This window comes from Saccostrea echinata, unplaced genomic scaffold (assembly GCF_033153115.1).
Source record: "Saccostrea echinata isolate AGI-Se365-2 ecotype Australia unplaced genomic scaffold, CSIRO_AGI_Sech_v1 ptg000009l, whole genome shotgun sequence".
Taxonomy (NCBI): Eukaryota; Metazoa; Mollusca; class Bivalvia; order Ostreida; family Ostreidae; genus Saccostrea; species Saccostrea echinata.
The window spans coordinates 73172-85207 of NW_026889758.1; the positions used below are offsets into that span (position 1 = coordinate 73172).

Genomic DNA, 12036 nt, shown 5'->3' on the forward strand with positions numbered 1-12036 from the left:
ACAACCCACCTGAGCTGTGGACTCCGGACGGGACAGGTGTCAACAGACTTCTGTATACATCCAGGGTAGATTCACAACTAGTTTGATATAGTAGTTCAGTGATCAGCTGATCGTGACGTATACAAATATGTACATCCCGAACCCGAACTATTTTATAAAACCTTTTATTACTACATTCCTCCCCATTTTAATGAACCCCAAGGTATGGCACAAAGCAGAACATCCGACTTAATGCCATTTAAATATAAAAACAGTATACTGTACATGTATATATATATATATATATATATATATATATATATATATATATATATATATATATATATATATATATATATATATATATATATATATATATATATATACAATTTTAAAAATGATTACACTATACAATCAGCATAACATTTGTAATGCATCTTTGAAGTCTGACAGTAAGATGTCATTTCCCTTCTCAGTCAAATGTATCCTATCCCTTCTAAAAAAAGTGTTCTGTTTTTCCAATATACTTTATGATGAAATATCACTTTCCCTCCCCTTCTCTCCATGAATGATCCTAGTTCTTTATTGATAATCATTTTCTTATTTTCTCCCTCCCAGACTGCAATTCTGCCCCAAACTCTTCTTGACAGCAGTTCAGAATATATAAAAATTGTATCTGGAAAATTTTCTATGTATGAAGCAATGTCATTTTTCATTTTGGCTATAAGAGGAAGACGACTTAAAAGAGATGTCACTAGATCCTAAATGGATTATAATAATTCTTGGGATTATATCCTTTGTAGCAGAGATAGAGTTTGAGTGAGAGAAGACCATTTCATGCCTCTTATTCCATGCCATTTAATGTTGCAATTTTGTAAACCCATGTTAGTCGAGTTGGTGTCAATTGATCTTTGATGGGCCCAATAAATAATTGAGGATCCTTTTATAAGTATTTCTTTGTTTTGTTAAGTTCACATTTTTGTAGAACCTCAGCAGGAGGGCTGCTAATATCCAAAAAGAATACTGAGTATTTTCCAGTGTAATAGACTTGTAAAATTTTTAGCTGGATAAGGTGTCTTTGGTAATGCCTGATGTTGATGTGTTGCATCCAAGTAATGTTTTATTTGTACTAGGTCATCTTCTTGCCAAATTGTTCCTAAACATGTGTAAAATTTTTCATTTGAATTTATAAACAATATCACATTAAGTTTGTTGATCTGTTGATTAAAGAAATTTTTTCGCCCCAAATTTGACCATGGATGTTAGTATCATATCCACAATAGCTGGAGTCATCTTTTTCTATATGTAGTCTTAACGTAGGTCGCGGGTTTGGTGACCTTTTAAAATTGCTCGAAAACATACCATGAAAATCACATATATGAATCTCCTACTTTTGTTGTACATTCTCTGAAAATTTTATTAAATTCGTCTGCACTGTTTTTGTGTTATTAAATCCCAAACATGCCATCGTTGTCGTAATATTTTCGACTTTATTCTATTGAATTCTATAGAGAAAACGTCATTTTTGACTCGTTTTCAGGAAAGATTTCTTTTCAAAAAATCTCCGTAACTTTTAAATGGTGCAGACGAAATTGTTTCCCTTTTGGTCATTTCACACAGAGATGATTTCAGATAAATCTATGTAAAAAAAATTAATATGTCTTCGAGTTAGTTTTCTCGTAATTTAAATGCGAATAATTGCCTTTACATCACAAAATGTAGCATTTTTAAGAATGACGCTATAAACTATCGCGAGGTCAAGCTCGGTATAAAGTGCAGAAAAACAAAAAGAAGAAAATTATGTTTATATATATTTAATGTAAAGTTTGTATTTAAAATAAGCACAGATGTATGAGTTATGTAACAATGTATTTTGTCTGAAACACCTTGTTTAAGCTGTAACTAAGAGAGAAAGACAGAGAAGGCTAGCTGGGGGGGGGGGGGGGCAGGTGTGCTTGCAGGAGCAGTACTCCTAGCGTGATTCAGAGACTTTTTTCTTACAAGAATGGGGGAACGAATATTAATTAGAGAATAATATTAGAAAAAAAATTTCAAAATTTTCTGACAAGTAAGAATATGAGTAATCGCCAAAACGTTAGGGAAGAGAAATGGTGAGTGGTTAGGTACAACTTTTATTCAGGAGCAAATGTGGTAGGGGATGAGTATAGTAAATAATCTTTTTTCAACAAATACATATCTATTCTCTGTAAAGTTGAAATGATACATGTTATATGTCCAATATTCTCCTACATCGAAGACTAATTTTTGTTTCATTTTGCTTGATATAAATCCTAAATAAATAATCTTCACGAGGAACAGCTGAAGTGCTAACAAATAAACTTTTTCTTAATTCAATACCGATCAACGAAGTTTGGACCCCCAACACACTTGTATTCTAGATGTTATTTGCTTCCGATGCCTGTGATACGTATATCAAGTGCTTTCAAATGACCCGTATACGGAATTTTCACATTGGTAATGTTAATACGAGCAGGATGTCGCTGAGGTATCACCACATATCGTCATGCAGCGTTTTTCCAAATAAATCAAATTCTGTTGGTAAATAAAAAATAAGAAACAAGAACTACTCGTGTTTTATATGAAAAGATCACAAATTTTCACCGAACTTTGTCATTTTTTGAGCGTCCGATTTTTCATTCTTGACACCGTTCGATATTGTTAAAGTATTTGTAAAACATGGCGTTATAATAGTTTAAAGAATTTATTCTTTGATGAGCGTGTTTTTTTAAACACCAAGATACACAGGAACATGGGATGTAATTTTTAGTTGGGGGGGGGGGGGCAACCTAACAGATACAGACAAGTTTAGGCACGTAGCAATGGTTTCAATATGGGGGGGGGGGGCAACCTAAAAAAAAACCTTATAAGCTGTCGAAATCCTGGATTTGCCAGGCTCGACATAACAGCAACAAAAAGTGTGTGTGTGTATGTGTGTGTGTGGGGGGGGGGGGGGGGGCAACCAGCATGCATCTATAGGAAAATTAAATTACTGTAGCAAAATACTATACTCAGAAAAAAAGTGGGAACACCCCCCCCCCCGCGTTCTACGGGCCTGAAGCAGACATTCTTGAGGGGGCACAACCGCAAATTACCTCTGTTTTCTAATATGCATATTATTTTCATGCACTGGCAATATTATCGAGGGGGACAAGAACTGTAAATTAGCTCGATTTTCTAAAGTATTTTATACACATTGAAAAAATTATGGGGGCACGCCCCTCCTCAGATTCCTACCGAATTAATATCCCTGTTTTCTTTATCGCGAATTTTTAATAAGTCTGCCAGCAATCTTTTTTAATCAGTCGAAATAACACACAAGTACCTCTAGCTCCGAGATTCTGTTATTTTGGAGCTTTAATTTCTTCGTCGCAGTACTTTTACTTTGTTCAAATCTTTCTATGATAATAGATGTATCTAAATCTAGTTAAACATCACTGCCTTAATTCTCTTTACATATCTGTATTTATACGGTGCATTTACACTGCATTCCTCGCCGGTTTTTTTTTTTTTATTTATTCTTTATTCGGTTTTTCGCATACAAATGGGGGATACCTCCCAAACTTTTACCTTGATTTTATATTTAAATACTTCTGAAAAGAATTTTTAAAAAGCCATCGGACGAAATACTTTGAGAGAGGTAAATGGAGATGAAAATCTAAAAATTAATTCTATCTTGCCTTATCAACAGGCTACAATTTACTAGCCAGATTTTTTTTTAGCGACTTTTCAATTTATCGGGCAATTTGCTTGACCGGGAAAGCAAATTAAATATAATCTGAAGCTAACAGCATTGTAAGCTGTTATTATAGAAGGTCTGTGTCGTTTTTATGTTTTATGCTTCATACTTGAGCAGTTTTTCAATTGTGATATAGATATACTTTTTTTTTTTTTTTAAATTTCCTTTTTAAAAATAAAGTTTAAACTTTTGATATAACAGTTGTAACTGCGGTTGTTTATATAATGACGGTTTATCAGTAAAACAAACTTTTTATTAAAATACGTCAAAAGAAAAAAAAATAATCATGCAGTTGACACTTGTTCAGTTGCTCCGCATCTTTTCGTGATACTGTTGTGGCCTCAATGTGATGATAAATAAACGCTTTCTAACGCTTTCTATTTTCGAACATTAAAAAAATCATTTAAAAAAAGTTTTCAATCTGTGATAACTTCAGCTTGTTGTATTGAAGAGTTAAAAAAATGACTTACTCATTGTGATGTCATAATCAAATGTGCACAAGAAAGTCGCCCAAATCATATAAATTGCGTACTCAGTTTTAATGACGTCAGCAAACCCGCGACCTACGTTAAAAATCTTTCCTGGCCAAAACCTAATTTACATGTCCAACATGATATGTTTGGATAAAGAATCCAAGGAATATGTTCTTGACTAACATGTCGTCGAACATGTGTAAACTTCGAGTTACAAACAGGGTACTTTTTCCCTTTCTTACCTAAAGTGGAACCTTGCACATGGTTTGGTAGAGGTTCTTCCTCATCGTCAGGTACAAAATGATCTCCTAAGTCTGACATTTCTAAAACAATTCTACTCTACATTTAATAAAGGTTAAATAATTACTATTAAACAGTGACAAAATATTTGTCAATGAAAATAAAATTTAAATGCTCCTTATGCTTGTAAGTTTTTGATATTACTAACACAAGTTTGGCACCAATTTTAAAGTAAAATGAAATAAATATACAATTTTAAAAAATAAATATGTGTGTATTTATTTATTATTTTGTTTGTTTGTTTGTTTGTATGTTTGTTTTATATATATATATATAAAACATTAAAAACAGTTAATGAAGTTGTTAAAAAATGTTAGTTATTCATTCATATGCATTTCTGCTAATATAATCCTGTACATAGTCAAATAGGTAATGTGGTCTTTGTCGTGTTCTTTGACCTTTTCTAACCTGTTCTTTTTCTGTAGGAGAACCTGAAGAAGTAGTGGTGTTTTGATGATGCATCAGAACATCCGACGTATCATCCTTAGCATTAAAAAGATTTACAACATCCGGGAGCACATCATCAGATTCAGATGTTGTAGTTGAAGAAGTACAATTAGTCTGCTTCAAAGACCCATCACTCTGATTGAAAAATTTATTCCTGAATCTTTTTACCCAGCCGGGATGATCTAGATCTTTACAGAGCTTGATACGATCATGGTGTATTACAGTTTCTCTCTTTTTCTTATCAATGATCTTAAATAAAACAGGAGATTTGACTTCAGTTATGATATATGGACCCTTCCAAGGAGACTTTAACTTTGAACTTTGACCCAGTTTTGTAGCTGAATCAATTTTCAGTACAACATCTCCCACATTGTATGTACTTTGATATATATTGGTGTCAAAGTATCTTTTTGTCTATCTTGGGCTTTACAAATATTTTCTCTTGCAATTTGATGACATTCTGTAATATTAGACCTTAAATCTTGTAAGTATTCAGGAATTTCTTTCTCTGAGTCGTTCAAGTTGTATGAACCTAGTATCAAATCTATAGGTTGAGTTGTTTGCCTAATAAATAGACCTACACTACGGGCAACGCGGATTACGCTCCCCCCGCGGTGTGTTAATCCTTTCCGCGATACACCCCGCGATACAACTTCATCGCGGTCCTACCTGTAGCCAGATATAGACCGCGGCGGTGTGACTTACCGTTGACATGCACATCGGGATTTTTTTTTTACCTGTACAACCGTATAACCGTATAACTGCTTCTTGTTCGGTCTATATTACAGGTTTTTAGTATAAATGGTTAATATGCTATTAATATATATATATATATATATATATATATATATATATATATATATATATATATATATATATATATATATATATATATATATATATATATATACATAATGTAACTACTACCGTAGTTGTAACTACAACCCTAATTTCTTAAATGAAATTTAGTAGTGTAGGATTGTTTTTCAAAAGTATTCTGATGTTTGATCAATGTGATAAAATATTTTTTTTAGATAAATTTATTCCTCGACATAAGCATAAACTTTGTTTCCATAATTCCGTATTATTTTTTTTTATGAAACGCGCACGTTTCGCTAAATATTCGATAGATGGAAAAGTTAGATATTCTGAAACATGTTTAGGCAATGTGCAGTAAATCTCTCTCTCTCTCTCTCTCTCTCTCTCTCTCTCTCTCGTATAAATTATCATGGCATTTTTTAATCGGCATAGTTCAATTTGAACTTTCCGCTTGAGCGCATTACCGAGGCAACTACATGCAAGTAACCTTTATCATCAGAAGCGTTTGTTAGCTGAAAACACTGGATATAGAAATATTGTTATACAGTTTTACTTAGCTCTTAATGTGCAAATAAAATAAGAGAAATATTGCGCTTTCCCCATAGTATAATCTAGTATACAGATGAAATGGTGTGCTTTGTTTCATTATTTGTTAAAAATTAAAGTTCATTCGGTTGTGCGTAATTTATTGGCTTTTTCCTATGTATAAGAATTAGTATTATTTCTACCTTAGAGGCATTCACACCTCTATGGCCTCGGGTACCTTGTCATCGTATTGGATTAACTACACAATAAAATAGCATGCTGTAATTTTGGGGGTACATGTAGGATAGCCCTTAGCTTTAACATCCCAACATATTGTTTTTTATAGATGACCAAGCAAATAGAAATTGATTCAAATTTATTAAGATCAGACATTTGTGATGAGAATCCGACTGTAATTTTATCAAAACATACCAACTTATGTTAAAAAATAATAATATGAAGTTCAGACGGCAATGGAGGATTCAGACGTGGGGGAGGGGGGGGGGTCTGAAATCATAATCCTCCCGGTCTATGATTTTTATATTTAACAACTGTCAATATGTTGCAAAAATAAAACAGACTTAATCCAGGACTGGTAGGCCATCAAATTACGCACACACAATATCCCATTCTAACTGATTTCAAGAATTATGCCCGGAATACATTTAGATAGGAATGACGTTTCACAGACGACTCCGAGAATGATAATTACATCCAAAATCTGCTTATTTTAATCTTATATTGGAATCTGAATATTTAAAAAAAAAAACATCATTCATAGCCGCCCCCCCCCCCCTTCCAATAAAATTGAAACTGTGATAGATGCATTCTTTAATCAAATCACCTAAAAATGATATATCTTAAATTCACAAAACACACCACGAAAATATTAATTAATATTGAATATCATGAATTTTTGGGTATATTACCTTGCATAGTCGTAAGACTATATCACCTAGAGTATTTATATCGAATGCTGTGGCTTCTAATAGAATGAACATATTGCTTGACTTTTGCTACATGCACATTAAATAAAGTTCAGAGATTATATAACACTATTTGAAAATTGCAATAAAAGTTTTAAAATTATCTTAGATACATGAGAATATATTTTTATAAGAAAATTAATTTTCATTTTGTACTTAAAATATTCTAATATTTCAGCTTCTATATTTTTAATATCATCACTGTTACATTTTTTATTTTTTTCTTTCTGTTTGGTTTCGTTTTATTTTGTTTTGGTTTATAATTTCGAAGGGAGATAACTCGCGATTTAGACCAAGACTGTTTTTCACCTATGATCGGTAGGCTGCACCGCGGCGGTGTGAATTACCTGGATGGCCGAACCGCGGGGGCACGCGGTTATTACCTGAGACACCTGTACTAACTGCGATGAGAATCACACCGCGGGGGCACGCGGTTATTACCTGAGACACCTGTACTAACTGCGATGAGAATCACACCGCGGGGGCACGCGGTTATTACCTGAGACACCTGTACTAACTGCGATGAGAATCACACCGCGGGGGCACGCGGTTATTACCTGAGACACCTGTACTAACTGCGATGAGAATCACACCGCGGGGGCACGCGGTTATTACCTGAGACACCTGTACTAACTGCGATGAGAATCACACCGCGGGGGTGCGCGGTAAATGCATAAACCGCGTTGACTGTACTGTAAATCAAAATTATCTTTGGCAAAAACGTGTTGAAATCTATTTAACAAAGAGAAAACTTCATAATGGTCTTTTTTTTATTTAGGTTAGTAATTGATCTATAATATAGGTCTTGTAAGTGAGGTGGTAACTGAGATCTTAAATTTTGTGAAGTATGGGTAGTAATGGAGTGATCTATGTCAATTTTATTGACAGATATTTGTTTGTCATCTTCCATATCAACTACTTCATCTATTTCCATTCCAAAACCTATATTTTGACCCTTTTTTATAGTGACAAATCTATCTGTTGGATTTCTAAAGGGAATTCTTGCTTGTTCTTAATTTATCACAGAATTGGGAGGCATAATACCCTTTGAAAAAATTTGAAAAAAATTTTCCTGTTTCAATACAAAGTGAACCATTGAAAATGAATTTGTCAACATTTAATGGTGTTATTTGAACTGTTTGAGGTGGGATGACAGTTCTTTTCTGTACAGAAATTATGTAAATTTGAAAATCATTCTTAGAACCCTCTGTTTTGATCTTAGTGATTGGTACTTATGTTTGATCCAATATAAGAGTCAAGTTTTGCATATTGATAATGCTGTTGTGTGCTTTCAAAAAATCAAGGCCAAGTAATAATGAGTCTGCAATCTCCCCAACCACTATATCCCATCTTTGTACAATTGGCCCTATTCTTAACTTAACCTTTTCTGCTGTTTTGGCTTTGATGATATTATGTTCACCTGTCCCTTTTAAAGTTACTAGATGAAATCCCGCGCAAGCGCGGGAATTGAATTTATACCACTAACGACAGAAAATGAAAATATATAATTGTAGTTTCTACTGACAGCCTACAGACTTATAGCAGGAAGAAATACTTTGTTCAAAATCCTGCATGAAGCACATGTAGATGAATGTCTCCACCCCACCCCCCCCCCTCCGAAACCCCCGCCCCTACCCCACCCCTTTCTGAAAATACTTGACAATAACAATTTCGTTAATTGGCGTTTATTGTGAAACCTGTTATACTATGTTATGGATATTGTACTTCAGATGATATTATTTCATTTCGATCAAGGATAAAAGCAGCGAATATGCACAATTTACTGATAAACTGCATGATTTTTTTTTTCGGGGGGGGGGGTCACAAATACTTGGGTCTTGGTTTATAAATATGTATGTACCTTATTGATATGTAAAAAATGTAGTTTACTTTTTTAACATATCAATAAGGTACATACATATTTGTAAACCAAGACCTAAGCACGGGATCTGTGTAAAAATTAGTTTTTAACGCCCTATGAATAGGCCGAGTATTTGATACAAAAGACTGTATTCAGAAAAAAACTGAAATGTATTGATTAAAGCACAACATTTTACACAGCTTTAATTGTATTTGAACAATGCCTTATTCATTAATTTTCTCTTTTCATGTTAGCAAGTTTATTACGAAGTACAAATTGTACTTCGGGTTCGTTGCCACGATGATCTCAGTAAGGAATACTTGTATATACAAATTTCACCGATAAATTTATTAGAAAAACCAACTACATACATGAAATAGTCTTTCGATATATAAATATATTCAAAACGTATAGTGTTATCAATGATTTACCATTATTTCAATGACCATTCATACAAAAGCTTTTTTTTTAAATGATCGCCTCGTATTTCTTTTTAACATCGGGCTCGATGCTATATGATGTTCTAGAAGCTTCCGTCAATATTAAGATCGGTGAATGACGAAAATAATTTGCATATTTCCCTCTTTAATCGGTTATCACAACTTATTTCTTTTATATCATCTAAATCAAGTTTTGATTGAATAATTCAGTGATGACGTTTAAAAAAATAAATAAATGATTGCTTGTTGTCAGTTTCATTAAAAATTACCAGTATTTTAGATCCGCCAACCGGAATCGCCACCGTACTCAATTTTTTGCTATTTCATGGCTGTTTTTAGAAAATAAAAGAAGACTTTTAATTTAATGTACGATACTGACTATGCCAGTGAAATCTAAATATAGTTTACGGACATCATCTTGTATACAGTGTATTGTTAGAGGAGTAAATAAGAACTCTGGTGCACCCGTTTCGGAGTTTATTTGCAAAATTTATTAATTTATAAGTATAGATTTCTTTATTCAGTGTTTGTTTTGGTTTGAGGGTTTCAAAAAGTTCATAATTGATTTGTGCTGCAGTATCTATCACAGCATCAATTGTTTTGTTGTTTACAGTACAAGGGAATAAAGGGTGTTTTTCAATTTATCATCTTTGTAAAGTTCAATTTCTTGTATTTTAAATTTTACTTAAAGACGAGGCCTGTCTAATGTATCCGAATAGGTTGGATAATGGCCTACATCTCCAACCTATTGAAGTTTAAAGGTTTAGACTGGGGTGATGGTGACCTATTCCTACGATTAGGACAGTCTTTGGCATAGTGACCTTCTTGATTACACTTAAAACAAGTTTGTCTGCTTGGGCTACTTGAAGAAGATCTAACTCTTGCACTCTCTCTACTGTTTGATCTGTAATTGTTTTTCTGACTAGAGGATTTTAAAATTTTTAGAATATCTTGAATGTTTGTTTTTATTTCACTTGTGTCATCTTCTAATCTTTTGACCCTTGACTCTAGTCTTGACACTTTTGTTTGTTCTGTGTATGGTGTTGATGTTTGTTTTGTTTTGTAAATAGCCCTAACTTTGTTAACTTTCTCTTCATCTTCCTCACCCTCACTCTCTGAACTCTCAAACTTCACCCTTCTTCTTTCAGACTTTTTAAGACCTAAAATAAGCTTTTAATTTGTGATTGCACTTTTTATGTACCGTGTTGCAATGTCTAATGTGGGTGGGTTTTTGTCCATGGCTTGTTTATTTGTGCAGCCTCTCAAAAATACATCTATTGCAACAGTTTGTCGACAGTCTTCTGGTGTGTCTGGGTATCCGTCTGTTGTCATTTCCAAAACTTTATCTGCAAACTCTTCTACGGATTCCTCAGGACCTTGTTTGACATCTTGAAATTGTCTTCGTATTATATGAGGCAGGTCTTTCTTGCCAAATCTCTCATTCATTTTTGCGCTCAGTTTCTTAAAGCTTCTCTGATCTGAACTTGGTCTGGAACTGAAATATTTCAAGGCTTTGTCTCGAAGACTCTCAATAAGTTTGTCCAGTTTCTGTTTATCGGACCATTTGTATCTTGATGCAATGTGGGAAAACTTGGTGAAGAAGGGTCTCCAGTCACTCTTTCCATCAAATGTAGACATTTTTGGTGGACTTGGTCCCTTTGGCTCATTGGTGTCAAGGCTAACCGATGAAAAGTTTCTGTAAACTCCTTGTGGGGCTAACTTGTCTACTTCTCAACTGATTTTTTCATCTTCAAGTTGCTTGATTTTATTTTCTAAATGTTGTATTTTACTAACCCACCTGCTGTCTTGTTCCAAAAGTTTTTGTTCCATCACTGCAAGTTCTTTGTCCTTTGCTGTCATTTTTTTACTAATTGTGTTTTCATAGTGTGCTTTTGTGTTTTCTAACTCTGTTTCAAATTTTTGTCGTAACTTGCGCACTTGTTCTTCATGTTCAGATCTTAATGTATGTTCTTAAAAATTCCATTTGTTGTTGTCTAGCAGTGATGTCTTTTTCTGACTGAGAAATTTGTATATTTTTTTCTTTCAATGTCTTTTGTTAGCTTACCAATTTCTGATTGTAATTTTGTAATTTGACTTAGAGCATCTTCAATATTTGGAAGTGTTTTTTCTGGCTGTGTCACTCTCTCTCTCTCTCTCTCTCTCTGAAAACAATCATACACTCACTCACAAGGGGATCCCGGATTGTGCTTGGGATTGTTGTAAGTGCTTTTAAGTCGTCTACAGAAAGTTTCCCTTTTTCTTCTTTAAGTCTCACGATTAACCCTGCCCTCTTTTCTCCTATGTTTGGGATTGTTTTTCATTCCTCAAAGCTGGCATTGTTTATGTCTACAGGGTTTTCACTAGTTGCCATTTTGATTAAGTTCTACTTTGTTGAGAAAATAAAGATAGAAGAAACAGACGTGTTGTTGATTAACTATCAGAAAGTCCG

General features: G+C 33.7%; 1 pseudogene; it reads right to left on the bottom strand.

Annotated features, from left to right (window-relative positions):
- Window positions 1–393: 393 nt before the first annotated feature.
- Window positions 394–4533, bottom strand: LOC133183127 (uncharacterized; annotated as a pseudogene).
- Between the last annotated feature and the right edge of the window lie 7503 nt (window positions 4534–12036).